This window comes from Stomoxys calcitrans, chromosome 5, assembly GCF_963082655.1.
Source record: "Stomoxys calcitrans chromosome 5, idStoCalc2.1, whole genome shotgun sequence".
Classification (NCBI taxonomy): domain Eukaryota; kingdom Metazoa; phylum Arthropoda; class Insecta; order Diptera; family Muscidae; genus Stomoxys; species Stomoxys calcitrans.
Window position 1 is genome coordinate 88,089,049 of NC_081556.1, and position 10,690 is coordinate 88,099,738.

Genomic DNA, 10,690 nt, shown 5'->3' on the forward strand with positions numbered 1-10,690 from the left:
CCCTAGGATGGGGGTATACTAATCTAGTCATTCCGTTTGTTACACCTTGAAATATTAATCTAGTACCCCATAAAGTATATATATTCTTGATCGTCTCGCCGTTCTGAGTCGAACTAGCCATGTCCGTCCGTCCGTCTGTCGAAACCAAGATAGCAGTCGAACGCGTTAAGCTAATCGCTTGAAATTTTGCACAGATATCTTTTATAGATGTCATTGGGTATTGCAAATGGGCCATATCGCTTCAGATTTGGATACAGCTCCCATATAAACCGTTCTCCCGATTTGACTACTTGAGGCGCAATTTTGATCCGATTTGGCTGAAATTTTACATGTGTTCTGTTATGCCTTCCTACGACTGTGCTAAGTTTCGATATGCTGCTATGGGCGCATAAATTATGCATTTTTCACCGGATTAGGAGGAAAGGTGGTTTACATATATACCTGAGTTGGCGGGTATCCAAAGTTCGGACAGGGCGAACTTAATGCCCTTTTACTTGTTTTTGTTGTAATGAATGTTTTGTTCAAACAACTACGATTGCTTCCATTATATGCACAAGTTGTCAATGTACATTTGGGAAGTTGTGTCAATGGCTTCAAAAGCTATGATAATGATAACGGCCCTCGCTTCCGCTGCGAAAATCATGGTGCAAATCTCGGGCCTTCCTCAGGCCCAGTATAAGTGGCGTCCTGTTACGTGAAATTCTTGGTCACAGGGTTTTGGCCTGCCTGCTATGCATGGCTGCAGCACACGCCCCATTAGCTTGGTTATCTATAAACAGTCTGTGCTACTAAAAGATCCACAGGGAATCCATTCAAGACCATCGCGTCAGACGCTTAATTGCCAAACACCGCTTAATGCACCGGGGCCCAGTGTAGCATGAAACTCTCCCCCTAAGTTCGAAGAATCTCTTTTCCTGCCTGCGATGCATGGCTGCAGCGCACGCCCCATTCGCTTGGTTATCTATAAACAGTCTATGCTACTAGGACATCCACAGAGAACCCAGTATAGCCGAGACCCAGTATAGCCTGAAATCCTTCCCCTAAGTTCGAAGAACTTTTTTGCATTTTAACATCACATTGCCCGACGCCAGAAACTGACAAGCAGCCTGAATATCCACGTTTATCGTGATAGTCGCCGCTGCTGCGTTGAAATCGTGTCTATTGCCTCCAGAATCGTGAAGACCTTCGCCTGAAATATACTACACTTGCCGAATAGCCTTTATGGCTGCCTAATTCCCAGTAACTCAATGAAGACTAGTGTTCTGGAGTCTCCTCTACAAGTTGCACTTATCGATGTATATCCAAGATCTAGGAATAAGCGAGATTCACTTGCCGGAAAGGCGACACACAGTGGGAGAAAATGGAAAAAAAAAATTACTAAAAAATATGCCATTATAGAACGGATGGACATAACCCTTTGAAATTTGAAATAGTTAAAGCTAAGGTGTTGTCGACATCATGCGTAAAAGTGTCCTTAAAAAACTAAAAATAAATTCTGCCAGAATTTTTCCTACAAAAATGCCCAAAACACCCATTTTGGGCAAAGATAGTTTCCAAATCGGAATTTTTTAGTAAATTTTGGTGTGGAGGCTACAAATATTGTTAGGTGCAAAAAATGTTTTGCATGGGTTTAGGAGAGTAAAATGGAGTAAAAGAAACATGTGGCCGCAGTTCAGACTCCTGTCCTTGGACGGGGTCACCCTGCGGCTGTCGAAGGAGGCGAAGTACCTAGGCATAGTCCTCGATTTGAAACTGTCCTGGCAGAGGAACACCGAGGAAAGAAGCCGTAAGGCACTGTGCGAGTTTTACTCCTGCAGGAGGATGTTCGGGGGGTGACTCCCAAGATGATTTATTGGATGTATACGGCCATCGTAAGACCAGTACTGGCCTATGGAGCAATGGTATGGTGGGACGCCGTGCGAAGGAGTTCGAGAAGGTCTAGAGACTGACTTACATCGGGATCAACGGGGCGCAGAGATCCGCACCGCAGGCAAGCCTGGAGGCGATGCCGGATATGCAGCCCATTGGGGCCTATTATTGAAACTGCGTTGCCAGGATTGCGCTTAGGCTGAGAGAGCTCTATTCTACCCTCCGTGTTATGGATACGGAAGGTAGACTGAGGAGGATTTCCTACTACCTGGTTCCGACTGGCATTCGCGATTCGTATCCTGAGAGAGACGAAAGGAAGGCGGATGGTGTACTTTAGGAGTATGAGACCTCGATCTACACAGATGGCTCCAAGATGGAGTCAGGTATTGGATTGGGGGTCTACTCTGATGCACTCAATATCAGTATGTCTCTGAGACTGCCGGACGAGTGTACGATCTTTTAGACAGAGATCTGTGCCATTGCAGTTGCCTAAAGAGAAATTCTGGCAAGAGGTTTACCGCTCTCGAAACTCAGAATTTATGTGGACAGTATGGCGGCGCTCAAGGCCTTGGGTTTGAGGATGGTGAGGTTGCGATGCGTGGCGGATTGTCTGGAATCCCCGGATAGGCTCCGGGCCCACGATGTGACGCTGACATGGGTTCCTGGGCATAAGGGGATTCCGGGAAATGAGATGGCGGACCAGTCAATGGTCTTGCCTACGTGCTATTTGTCGAGCTACTAAACACAGTAGAGGGGATGGCCAGGGCGGAGTTGATGGCGAGATTGGACACGGTAGATGATTGCGAAGGCGCTATGGCCGGTTATCGACCGGAGAAGGACGCATGGCGGCGCGCATGAGTATACCGCACAATGACTTCTGTAGTAGTTGCCTCGATGAGGATGAGACTATTGAGCACTTGCTGTGTTCCTGTCCGGGTCTGCAGAGACATAGGCTCTCCTTTCTGGGGAGCCGTTTCTTCTATGGTCTGGGTCAACTTGCAACGTTCCTCTGGTATATCTCCTGAGGTTTGTTGAGGGAACAGGATGATTCCTACGGGGGGTGTCACAGGCTCCGGCGTAGGTAGGTCCGTTCTTGCGTAGGGAAGGGCGGTTCTTCACCTCTTGCTCGGGTTTCTCCACTCCTCCTTTTTCTTTTATTAGTGTTTAACCTCTAATACGAGGTCTCACATTTTCTTTTTTCATCCTTTTCTCTCTCTAGGTTACCACAATGGGCCAAACTGGCCTCCCAGTGAACTCACCTTTGGTGGGCGGCCCATTAAACCTTACCTAACCTAACATGTGGCCAATCGGGGGATCTGGGCTTTGAAATTTTAGAACTCGAGGGGTTTTTTCAATTTTTTAATTGCCTATGTTGAAGTACATATAACAGCCGTTTAAGTTGATTTATCTTATTCAAATTCTGCTTAAAAAACATTTAACAAACAAAAAGGCAGTCGTTTAAGTTGACATATCATATTCAAATTCCGCTTAAAAAGCATTTACAGTATGTCCTCTTTACAATATGTCAATGAATTTTGAAAATCGGGCCACAAACGAAGATTTGGCAGCCCAAACAATTTTTCGAAATGCTGAGGTTACCAACATTAGACGCCTACCAAGAGGCTCCCGGACCACTTAAGGCCTTGAAATTTTGCTCACAGTGTATTGTATGCATTAGGGAGGAAACTTATTCCTCTGTAGTTGGCACATTCCGTCTTGTCTCCGTTTTTGTGTACGGAACATAGTTTGCCATGGTTCCAATCATCGGGATGCATTCTTCTAGCCAGGTCGCGCAGACAAGCTGATGCATACGCTTTATCAGCGTGTCGCCCCCGGTCTTAAATAGTTCAGCGGGTAACCCATCATCTCTTGCTGCCTCGTTGTTCTTCAGTTGGGTCACTGCTACATGGACCTCATTCTGACTAGGAGGTAAACATTCTATAGCATCATCAAGGATTGGTTCTGCGGTATCCTCTTCGCTGCCATTATCGGACATTAGCAGTTGGGTAAGATGTTCTTTCCATATCCTTAGCACACTATATATGACAGTTACCAGATTTACTTATTTGTCTCTCTAGGAGGATGTGCCTGCACCAAACCTTCGGTTTGATGTTTAGTTCTTTGATAGAATTTCTGGACTTCATTCTGACTCCTGTACTCCGCTCAATTCGCTCACACTCACGCCTTTCCATTTCCTTTTTCATTCTGCGAAATAGACGTTTCTCCTCTCTCCTTTTCTCCCGGTACCTCTCCTTCATTTGGCGCATTGCTACTGATTGTAGTGTCGCTCTGTATGCCGCATTTTTGGCTTCAGTAGCATTTCGACACTCTTGGTCGTACCATAGGCTCTTTCAAGCTGTTGGGTCAGTCGAGTGGAGAATGCCGTTGCCATCTGTTGTGTTTGCAGCTTTCAATGTCCAGCTTCCATGCAGTGTCAGATCGTACGTTTCTCGCCGCACTAGACGGGTGCGAACCTTTGCTGCAGCAAGGTAATGATCCGAATCGATGTTCAGCCCTCGGATCGATGGTAGCTCAAACACGCTTGTTAAATTCCTTCCATATATCACAACATGATCTATTTGGTTTCTCGTGTTTTGATCGTGTGACAGCCATGTGGCCATGAGAATCCTTCAATATTTTAAACTGGTGCTGCAAACTACCATGTTCTTTGTCGCGGCGAAATCTATTAGCCTCAATCTTGGGTTGCCCAAAAAGTAATTGCGGATTTTTCATATAGTCGGCGTTGACAAATTTTTTCGCAGCTTGTGACTCTGTAATTGCATTCTTTCTTCTGTCAGTTATCAGCTGTGACTTTTAGTTTGCTTTAGAAAAAAAGTGTAAAAACTGTATATTTGATTAAAGTTCATTCTAAGTTTTATTAAAAATGCATTTACTTTCTTTTAAAAAATCCGCAATTACTTTTTGGGCAACCCAATATTATCAGAAGCTTCTTCGTGTGGGAAATATTTTTCCGCCCAAAGATATTTTCCTTTCCTATTTTCGCATTAAAATCTCTCAGAACGATTTTAAAATAATGGGCGGGACAGCGTTCATATTCTCTTTCTAGGCGCTCGTCCAATTTGCCCCCGTTCCTTAGTAAAATATTCATGGGCAAAATTTGTGTATTGTGGGAGCTCGTAAAAATATCCTTGGTCTGTTCGTCCTTATCTTACGACAGGGCATGGGCGCAAATAAGGCTGATGCTGAAGAACTTGGCCTTTATGCGGATTGTGGCTAGCCTCTCATCTACCGGAGTAAACCTGGAGACAAGGTATTTCATTCTCCGATTAACCACAAATCGACAGCCAAATTCATGCCTTGTCTCATGACATCTGTAATATATGGCCTCACCAATGTCGTTGTGGAGCCCTTCCCCAAACATCGCACTTTCTGTATGGCAGTAATGTCTGCTCTGTATTTCTCCAATATATCCGCCAATGCGTATACCGCACCTTTTCTTCAAAGAGTGCGGAAATTCCAGGTGCAGATACGCTAATCATGGTCCATAACGTTTGCGGGGGTCGTCAACAAAGGGGATCCGTTTTTATACCCTCCACCATAGGATGGGGGTATACTAATTTCGTCATTTGTTTGCAACTACTCGAAATATTCGTCTGAGACCCCATAAAGTATATATATTCTTGATCGTCGTGACATTTTATGTCGATCTAGCCATGTCCGTCCGTCTGTCTGTCGAAAGCACGCTAACTTCCGAAGGAGTAAAGCTAGCCGCTTGAAATTTTGCACAAATACTTCTTATTAGTGTAGGTCGATTGGGATTGTAAATGGGCCATATCGGTCCATATTTTGATATAGCTGCCATATAAACCGATCTTGGGTCTAGAATTCTTGATCCTCTAGAGGGCGCAATTCTTAGCCGATTCGAATGAAATTTTGCACGACGTGTTTTATTATGATATCCAACAAATGTGCCATGTATGGTTCAAATCGGTTAATAACCTGATATAGCTGCCATATAAACCGATCCGTGGTCTTGACTTCTTGAGCCTCTAGAGGGCGCAATTCTTATTAGATTGGAATGAAATTTTGCACGACGTGTTTTGTTATGATATCCAACAACTGTGTCAAGCATGGTTCAAATCGGTCCATAACCTGATATAGCTGCCATATAAACCGATCTTGGGTCTTGACTTCTTGAGTCTCTAAAGGGCGCAATTCTTATCCGATTGGAATGAAATTTTGTACAACGGATTCTCTTATGACCATCAACATACGTGTTTATTATGGTCTGAATCGGTCTATAGCCTGATGCAGCTCCCATATAAATCGATCTCTCTATTTTATTTCTTGAGCACCCAAAGGGCGCAATTCTTATTCGAATTGCCTGACATTTTACACAGATCTCGAACATATAATTTTATTGTGGTCCGAACCGGACCATATCTTGATATCGCTCTAATAGCAGAGCAAATCTTTTCTCTTATCCTTTTGCCTAAGAAGAGATGCCGGGAAAAGAACTCAACAAATGCGATCCATGGTGGAGGGTATATAGTATTCGGCCCGACCGAACTTAGCACGCTTTTACTTGTTAATCTTCTTCGTTTTCATACCCCACTACTACTGTGATACTTGGTATTATAACTTAGTGCATTTGTTTGTAATATCCAGAAGGAAGAGAGAGAGAGACCTACTGATAAGCATACTGATCGACTGACTCAGAATCAATTTCTGATTCGATTTAGCTGTGTGCGACTGTCTATCTGCTTGTCCGTGTTAATTTGTGTACAAAGAGTACAGGTCGCAGTTTTCATCCGATCATCTTAAAATTTGGTACAGGCATGTTTTTCGGTTCAGATTTGGATATAGCTCACAAATATATGCTCGTTCGATTTGCTGCAATAATGCAATAAAATTGTCATTTGTTTGCCGATTCTCTCGAAATTTGGCAGGAAGGATTTTCTCTTGACTCTCGTCATTACTGGGGAATTTTATGGAAATCGGGGTCTACTTAGATATAGCTCTCATATATATATATATATATATATATATATATATATATATATATATATATATATATCGCCCGATTTTAACTTCTAGAGTCACAGCAAGCGCATTTATTGTCTGATCTTGGCAACATTTTGCACAACGCATTCCTCGACGACTACCACAATATGGAGAAGTTTGCTTGAAATCGGTTCAGTTGTATTGGTTGCCCAAAAAGTAATTGCGGATTTTTTTAAAAGAAAGTAAAAGCATTTTTAATAAAATTTAGAATGAACTTTAATCAAATATACTTTTTTTACACTTTTTTTCTAAAGCAAGCTAAAAGTAACAGCTGATAACTGACAGAAGAAAGAATGCAATTACAGAGTCACAAGCTGTGAAAAAATTTGTCAACGCCGACTATATGAAAAATCCGCAATTACTTTTTGGGCAACCCAATAGATATACATGTTCTTCCAATTTTGATTGTATTGCTCATTTGTTAACCGATTCTCTCGTAATCAGACAGGAGGGATTTTCTTTGACTATCAACATTAGTTATGATATAGATATAGCTGCCATATATGTATATCGCCCGATTTTCACTTCTAGAGCCCTTGCAAGCGTATTAATTGACCAATCTTGCCAAAACTTTGTACAACGCTTTTCCCAACAACTACCACAAGAATTTTGCTCTAAATCGGTTCAAATTTAGATATAGCTCCCATATATATGTTCGTCCGATTTTGAGAAATATTCCAATAAAATGCTCATTTGTTAACCGATTCTCTCGAAATTTAACAGGAAGGATTTTCTTATGACTGTCGACATAACTGGCGAGTTTCATAGAAATAAGCCCAGATGTAGATATAGCTATCATATTTGTATATCCCCCAATTTTCACTCCAAGGGTCACTACAAGCGCATTTTTTGACTAATCTTGCTAAAATTTTGCACAACGCTTTTCTCGACCACAACATCTGAGTTTGTATTTGTATTTGTATTGTATTTGTATTTTTATTATGATAAAACCCATACAAAAGACAGTGTCTTATATAAAGCATGGGTTAGTAAATTGATAAATACAATGAGTTCAACAAGTTTTCATTTAAATAGAACAATAATTGGTACAAAATATTTAACAATTTAAGCAAAGTTACTGATACAATATTTAAGTTAAAAAAAGGTTTAAACAAAACAAAAAAAAAGAAAAAGAAACTTTAAAGAAAATTTAACAATTTAATCAAAGTCACTAATAAAATAAATTAAAAAAATAGTTATAAAAAAAAACAAAACAAATAATTAATTAAAATGATTAAAATGATTTGTTCGAAATCGGTTCAGATTTAGATATAGCACCCATATAAATGATCGACAAATTTTGGGTAATTTGCAATAATGTTGTCATTTGTCGACCGCAGTTATTATAGTTTGAACATATTTGCTCAAAATTTGATCCGAAAACATCCGCCGAGGTCCATCAAAATTTGTTCAGAATTTGATATAGCTTCCACATTGTACTTATAGGGTAGGTGTAGAGTATTATACAGTCGGCACCGCCCGACTTTTACCCTTCCATACTGATTTCATAGTAATTTCTTCAAGTTTTCCGGGTGATGGGCTACTAACCCGACGCCCCAACTCATCATTTTATAGTAATACAGGTGAAATCGTGGCACATTTCAGCTCACTTCCTTAAACAGGTGTTAAAATTGGCTCCCCACATTTGCTTGGTTTCCAACAACCCCAAGTCACCCAGCACTTATTTTTACAAAAGTCAATCCCTCGTTTTCCATTTCAGTTATAGTTGTTCAAAGTATGTGAGTATGAGTAACAAAAGCTTTAAATAATCATACGCCCGAAATGCCTCATTGGTAAGGCTACGTGAAAATACATTTACAACACCCTGACATTGTAATTATGTGTGTACAAAAATGACGATAGCAATATTTCACTTTATTGCATTTCGAGTAATTATTATAATTTTTTGGGTTCATCATGTAGTCACACAAGAAATGCATGGAAGGCATAGGTAGAGAAACCCGGGGAAGTATACCTTGTATGTGTTTAAATGTATCCATGGGCTTTTTAAACCGCACAGATCATAATGGCCGAAATCACTATGGACGAAAACGTCTAAGAGAGTCTGATTTCAGACTGCTACATTTGGAGGCCACCGTAGTGCAGAGGTTAGCATGTCCGCCTATGACGCTGAACTCCTGGGTTCGAATCCTGGCGAGACCATCAGAAAACAATTTTCAGCAGTGGTTTTCCCCTTTTAATGCTGGTAACATTTGTGAGGTACAATGCCATGTAAAACTTCTCTCCAATGAGGTGTCGCACTGCGGCACCGATTCGGACTCGGCTATAAAAGGGAGGCCCCTTATCATTGAGCTTAAAACTTTAATCGGAATGTGAGAAGTTTGCCCCTGTTCCTTAGTGGAATGTTCATGGGCAAAATTTACATTTGCATTTGTACATAAACGTCACCCTGGCCGTTATACAGGGTGACTTGGGGATGCCGGAAACCATGCAACGGTTCTGATTGGTTTCGACTTGGCAAAATCCAGGCTTATCTTGAAATTCCTTCATCTCAAATCTCCCCAAGGCAGACATTACTGCCATTACTGGCTCGGGAAGGGCTTCACAATAACAGTGGTGAGGCCCTATTTTATAGATGTCATGAGACAAGACATGAATTTGGCTGTGAATATGTGGTTAGTCGGAGAATGAGACACCTTGTCTCCAGGTTTATTCCGGTGGATGGGATGCTAGCCACAATCCGCATAAAGGCCAAGTTCTTTAACATCAGCCTTATTTGCGCCCATGCCCCGACGGAAGATAAGGACGAAAAGACCAAGGATATTTTCTACGAGCGCTCACAATACACAAATGTGTGCCCATGAACATTCCACTAAGGTACAGGGGCAAAATGGACGAGCTCCTAGAAAGAGAATATGAACGCTGTCCCGTAGATTTTAATGGGAAAATAAGGAAGGAAAATATTTTTGGCCCAACAATCGGAAAATATAGCCTACACGAAGAAACTTCCGATAATGGATTGAGGCTAATAGACTTCGCCGTGGCAAAGAACGTGGTAGTTTGCAGCACCAGTTTTAAAACATTGAAGCATTCACACGGCCACATGGCTGTTACTCACATTTAAGCAAAGGTTCGCACTCGTCTAGTGTGGGGAGAAACGTATGATCTGATATTGCACGGAAGCTGGACATTAAAAGCTGTAAACAACGGCATACTCCACTCGACTGACCCAACAGCTTGAAGAAAGCTCTCCTTCTCCCGATGATATAACGGCGCAGTAGCAAACTATTGCCCACTCCAGGGAAAATGCAGCGAAATTCGTACTTGGGTGCAGTAAGCCTCGACCAAGAGTGTCGAAATTCGACTGAAGCCAAGAATGCGGCATATAGAGCGACCCTACAATCAGTAGCAACCCAGTCAGATGAAGGAGAGGTAGAGGGAGTAAAGGAGAGAGGTGAAACGTCTATTCCGCAGAAAGAAAAGGATTGAGTATGAGCGAATTGAGATGCAACCGAGTCAGAATGAAGTCCGGAAATTCTAACAAAGAACTAAACATCGAACCGACGGCTTTGGTGCAGGCACATCCTCCTACAGAGACAAACAAGTAAATCTGGTAACTCATATAGATAGTGTGCTGAGGATATGGAATGAACATCTTACCCAACTGTTAGTGTCCGATGATGGCGGCGAAGAGGATACCGCAGAACCAATCACTCATGATGAATATTTACCTCTTAGTCAGAATGAGGTGCAAGTAGCAGTGACCCGACTGAAGAACAACAAGGCAGCAGGAGCTGATGTGTTACCCGCTGAACAATTTAAGACCGATTGTCTC